This window comes from Cherax quadricarinatus, chromosome 1 (assembly GCF_038502225.1).
Source record: "Cherax quadricarinatus isolate ZL_2023a chromosome 1, ASM3850222v1, whole genome shotgun sequence".
In the NCBI taxonomy this organism is placed as follows: Eukaryota; Metazoa; Arthropoda; class Malacostraca; order Decapoda; family Parastacidae; genus Cherax; species Cherax quadricarinatus.
The window spans coordinates 100,856,999-100,863,622 of NC_091292.1; positions in this window are offsets into that span (position 1 = coordinate 100,856,999).

Consider the following 6,624-nt stretch of genomic DNA (forward strand, 5'->3'; position numbering starts at 1 on the left):
ACAGTCAGTACCTAGGTTACTACCACAGTCAGTGCGTCGGTTACTGCCACAGTGAGCGCCTGCGTTTCTACCACAGTCAGTGCCTGGGTTACTACCACAATCAGTGCCTGTTTTACTACCCCAGTCAGTGCCTGAGTTACTACCACAGTCAGTACCTAGGTTACTACCACAGTCAGTGCTTGTGTTACTACCACAGTCAGTGCCTGGGTTACTACCACAGTCAGTACCTGGGTTACTACCACAGTCAGTGCCTGGGTTACTACCACAGTCAGTGCCTGGGTTATTAGCACAGTCAGTTCTTGGGTTACTACTACAGTCAGTACCTGGTTTACTAGCGCACTCAGTGCCTGGGTTACTACCACAGTCAGTACCTAGGTTACTACCACATTCAGTGCCTGGATTACTAGCACAGTCAGTACCAGGGTTACTACGACAGTCAGTGCCTGGGTTACTACCACAATCAGTACCTGGATTACCACCACAGTCAGTGCCTGGATTACTACCAAAGTCCGTGTCTGGGTTACTAGCACAATCAATTCCTGGGTTACTACCACAATCAGTACTTGGGTTACTACCACAGTCAGTGCCTGGGTTACTACCACAGTCAGTGCTTGGGTTACTACCACAGTCAGTAGTTGGGTTACTACCAGAGTCAGTGCCTGGGTTACTACCACAGTCAGTTCCTGGGTTACTACCACAGTCAGTACTTTTGTTACTACCACAGTCAGTGCCTGGGTTACTACCACAGTCAGTGCCTGGGTTACTACCACAGTCAGTACCTGAGTTACTGCCACAGTCAGTACCTGGGTTACTACTACAGTCAGTGCCTGTGTTACTACCACAGTCAGTACCTGGGTTAATACCACAGTCAGTGCCTTGGTTACTTCCACAGTCAGTGCCTGGGTTCCTAGCGCAGTCAGTACCTGGGTTACTACGACAGTCAGTGCCTGGGTTACTAGCACAGTCAGTACCTGGGTTACTACCACAGTCAGTGCCTGGGTTACTACCACAATCAGTACCTGGGTGGGTTACTACCACAGTCAGTGCCTGGGTTACTACCACAATCAGTACCTGGGTTACTACCACAGTCAGTGCCTGGGTTGCTTCCACAGTCAGTACCTGGGTTACTACCACAGTGAGTGCCTGGGTTACTACCACAGTCAGTGCCTGGGTTACTACCCCAGTCAGTACCTGGGTTACTACCACAGTCAGTGCCTGGGTTACTACCCCAGTCAGTACCTGGGTTACTACCACAGTCAGTGCCTGGGTTACTAGCACAGTCAGTGCCTGGGTTACTACCACAGTCAGTGCCTGGGTTACTAGCACAGTCAGTACCTGGGTTGCTACCAGAGTCAGTACGTGTGTAACTACGACATTCGGTGCCTGGGTTACTACCACAGTCAGTGCCAGGGTTACTACCACAGTCATTGCCTAGGTTACTACCACAGTCAGTGGCTGGGTTACTACCACAGTCAGTACATGGGTTACTACCACAGTCAGTGCCTCGGTTACTATCACAGTCAGTTCCTGGGTTACTAGCACAGTCAGTACCTGGGTTACTACCACAGTCATTAAATGTGTAACTACGACAGTCAGTGCCTGGGTTACTACCACAGTCAGTGCCTGGGTTACTAGCACAGTCAGTACCTGGGTTACTACCACAGTCAGTACCTGTGTAACTACGACAGTCAGTGCCTGGGTTACTACCACAGTCAGTACCTGTGTAACTACGACAGTCAGTGCCTGGGTTACTAGCACAGTCAGTACCTGGGTTACTACCACAGTCAGTACCTGTGTAACTACGACAGTCAGTGCCTGGATTACTACCAGAGTCAGTACCTGTGTAACTACGACAGTCAGTATCTGGGTTACTAGCAGAGTCAGTACCTTGGTTACTACCACAGTCAGTAACTGTGTAACTACGACAGTCAGTACTTAGGTTGCTACCACAGTCAGTACCTGTGTAACTACGACAGTCAGTGCCTGGGTTACTACCACAGTCAGCACCTGTGTAACTACGACAGTCAGTACCTAGGTTACTACCACAGTCAGTACCTGTGTAACTTCGACAGTCAGTACCTAGGTTACTACCACAGTCAGTACCTGTGTAACTACGACAGTCAGTACCTAGGTTACTACCACAGTCAGTACCTGTGTAACTACGACAGTCAGTACCTAGGTTACTACCACAGTCAGTACCTGTGTAACTACGACAGTCAGTACCTGGGTTACTACCACAGTCTGTTCCTGGGTTACTACCACAGTCAGTACCTGGGTTACTACCACAGTTAGTACCTGCGTAACTACGACAGTCAGTACCTGGGTTACTACCACAGTCAGTACCTGGGTTACTACCACAGCCAGTACCTGTGTAACTACGACAGTCAGTACCTTGGTTACTACCACAGTCAGTGCCTGGGTTACTACCACAATCAGTACCTGGGTTACTACCACAGTCAGTGCCTGGGTTACTACCACAGTCAGTACCTGTGTAACTACGACAGTCAGTACCTGGGTTACTACTACAGTCAGTACCTGGGCTACTACCACAGTCAGTACCTGTGTAACTACGACAGTCAGTACCTAGGTTACTACCACAGTCAGTACCTGGGTTACTACCACAGTCAGTGCCTGGGTTACTACCACAGTCAGTACCTGGGTTACTACCACAGTCAGTGCCTGGGTTACTACCACAGTCAGTACCTGGGTTACTATCACAGTCAGTACCTGGGTTACTAGCACAGTCAGTGCCGGGGTTACTACCAGAGTCAGTACCTGGGTTACTACCAGAGTCAGTGCCTGGGTTACTACCACAGTCAGTGCCTGAGTTACTACCACAGTCAGTGCCTGGGTTACTAGGACAGTCAGTACCTGGGCTACTACCACAGTCAGTACCTGTGTAACTACGACAGTCAATACTTAGGTTACTCCCACAGTCAGTACCTGGGTTACTACCACAGTCAGTGCCTGGGTTACTACCAAAGTCCGTGTCTGGGTTACTAGCACAATCAGTTTCTGGGTTACTACCACAATCAGTAATTGGGTTACTACCACAGTCAGTGCCTGGGTTACTACCACAGTCAGTGCCTGGGTTACTACCACAGTCAGTACTTGGGTTACTACCACAGTCAGTGCCTGGGTTACTACCACAGTCAGTGCCTGGGTTACTACCACAGTCAGTACTTGGGTTACTACCACAGTCAGTGCCTGGGTTACTACCACAGTCAGTGCCTGGGTTACTACCACAGTCAGTACCTGAGTTACTGCCACAGTCATTACCTGGGTTACTACCACAGTCAGTGCCTGTGTTACTACCACAGTCAGTACCTGGGTTAATACCACAGTCAGTGCCTTGGTTACTTCCACAGTCAGTGGGTTCCTGGCAGTTACCTGGGATACTACGACAGTCAGTCAGTACCTGGGTTACTACCACAGTCAGTGCCTGGGTTACTACCACAGTCAGTACCTGGGTTACTACCACAGTCAGTGCCTGGGTTACTACCACAGTCACTACCACAGTCAGTTACTACCCTGGGTTACTACTACCACAGTCAGTACCTGGGTACTACCACACTACCCTACAGTCAGTACCTGGGTTACTACCACAGTCAGTGCCTGGGTTACTAGCACAGTCAGTGCCTGGGTTTCTACCACAGTCAGTACCTGGGTTACTACCACAGTCAGTGCCTGGGTTACTAGCACAGTCAGTGCCTGGGTTTCTACCACAGTCAGTACCTGGGTTACTACCACAGTGAGTGCCTGGGTTACTACCACAGTCAGCTCCTGGGTTACTAGGACAGTCAGTACCTGGGTTACTACCACAGTCAGTACCTGTGTAACTACGACAGTCAGTGCCTGGGTTACTACCACAGTCAGTACCTGTTTAACTACGACAGTCAGTACCTGGGTTACTACCACAGTCAGTGCCTGGGTTACTAGCACAGTCAGTACCTGTGTAACTACGACAGTCAGTTCCTGGGTTACTACCACAGTCCGTATCTGTGTAATTACGCCAGTCAGTACCTGGGTTACTACTGCAGTCAGTACCTGGGTTACTACTACAGTCAGTGCCTGGGTTACTGTCAGTACTGTGTACTACGACAGTCAGTACCTGGGTTACTAGCACAGTCAGTACCTGGTTACTACCACAGTCAGTAACTGTGTAACTACGACAGTCAGTCAGCTACCCTAGGTTACTACCACAGTCAGTACCTGGGTTACTAACCTACGACAGTCAGTACCTGGGTTACTACCACAGTCTGTACCTGGGTTACTAGCACAGTCAGTACCTGTGTAACTACGACAGTCAGTTCCTGGGTTACTACCACAGTCCGTATCTGTGTAACTACGACAGTCAGTACCTGGGTTACTACTACAGTCAGTACCTGGGTTACTACCACAGTCAGAACCTGTGTAACTACGACAGTCAGTACCTGGGTTACTACCACAGTCAGTACCTGGGTTACTACCACAGTTAGTACCTGCGTAACTACGACAGTCAGTACCTGGGTTACTACCACAGTCAGTACCTGGGTTACTACCACAGCCAGTACCTGTGTTACTACCACATTCAGTACCTGGGTTACTACCACATTCAGTACCTGGGTTACTACCACATTCAGTACCTGGGTTACTACCACAGTCAGTACCTGGGTTACTACCACATTCAGTACCTGGGTTACTACCACATTCAGTACCTGGGTTACTACCACAGTCAGTACCTGGGTTACTACCACAGTCAGTACCTGGGTTACTACCACAGTCAGTACCTGGGTTACTACCACATTCAGTACCTGGGTTACTACCACATTCAGTACCTGGGTTACTACCAGTCAAACCTGGGTTACTACCACATTCAGTATCTGGGTTACTACCACATTCAGTACCTGGGTTACTACCACAGTCAGTGCCTGGGTTACTACCACAGTCAGTACCTGGGTTACTACCACAGTCAGTGCCTGGGTTACTACCACAGTCAGTACCTGGGTTACTACCACAGTCAGTACCTGGGTTACTACCACAGTCAGTTCCTGGGTACTACCACAGTCAGTACCTGGGTTACTACCAGTCAGTACCTGGGTTACTACCACAGTCAGTGTTACTACCACCTGGGTTACTACCACAGTCAGTACCTGGGTTACTACCACAGTCAGTACCTGGGTTACTACCACAGTCAGTGCCTGGGTTACTACCACAGTCAGTGCCTGGGTTACTACCACAGTCAGTGCCTGGGTTACTACCACAGTCAGTGCCTGGGTTACTACCACATTCAGTACCTGGGTTACTACCACAGTCAGTACCTGGGTTACTACCACAGTCAGTACCTGGGTTACTACCACAGTCAGTACCTGGGTTACTACCACAGTCAGTACCTGGGTTACTACCACAGTCAGTACCTGGGTTACTACCACAGTCAGTACCTGGGTTACTACCACAGTCAGTGCCTGGGTTGCTACCACAGTCAGTACCTGGGTTACTACCACAGTCAGTACGTGGGTTACTACCACACTACCACATTCAGTATCTGGGTTACTACCACATTCAGTACCTGGGTTACTACCACAGTCAGTGCCTGGGTTACTACCACAGTCAGTACCTGGGTTACTACCACAGTCAGTGCCTGGGTTATTACCACAGTCAGTGCCTGGGTTACTACCACAGTCAGTCAGTACCTGGGTTACTACCCTGGGTTACTACCCAGTCAGTCAGTAGTGCCTGGGTTACTACCACAGTCAGTGCCTGGGTTACTACCACAGTCAGTACCTGGGTTACTACCACAGTCAGTGCCTGGGTTACTACCACAGTCAGTACCTGGGTTACTACCACAGTCAGTGCCTGGGTTACTACCACAGTCAGTACCTGGGTTACTACCACAGTCAGTACCTGGGTTACTACCACAGTCAGTGCCTGGGTTACTACCACAGTCAGTACCTGGGTTACTACCACAGTCAGTACCTGGGTTACTACCACAGTCAGTGCCTGGGTTACTACCACAGTCAGTGCCTGGGTTACTACCACAGTCAGTACCTGGGTTACTACCACAGTCAGTACCTGGGTTACTACCACAGTCAGTGCCTGGGTTACTACCACAGTCAGTGCCTGGGTTACTACCACAGTCAGTGCCTGGGTTACTACCACAGTCAGTACCTGGGTTACTACCACAGTCAGTGCCTGGGTTACTACCACAGTCAGTGCCTGGGTTACTACCACAGTCAGTACCTGGGTTACTACCACAGTCAGTACCTGGGTTACTACCACAGTCAGTACCTGGGTTACTACCACAGTCAGTACCTGGGTTACTACCACAGTCAGTACCTGGGTTACTACCACAGTCAGTACCTGGGTTACTACCACAGTCAGTGCCTGGGTTACTACCACAGTCAGTGCCTGGGTTACTACCACAGTCAGTACCTGGGTTACTACCACAGTCAGTACCTGGGTTACTACCACGGTCAGTACCTGGGTTACTACCACAGTCAGTGCCTGGGTTGCTACCACAGTCAGTACCTGGGTTACTACCACAATCAGTACCTGAGTTACTACCACAGTCAGTACCTAGGTTACTACCACAGTCAGTACGTGGGTTACTACCACAGTCAGTACCTGGGTTGCTACCACAGTCAG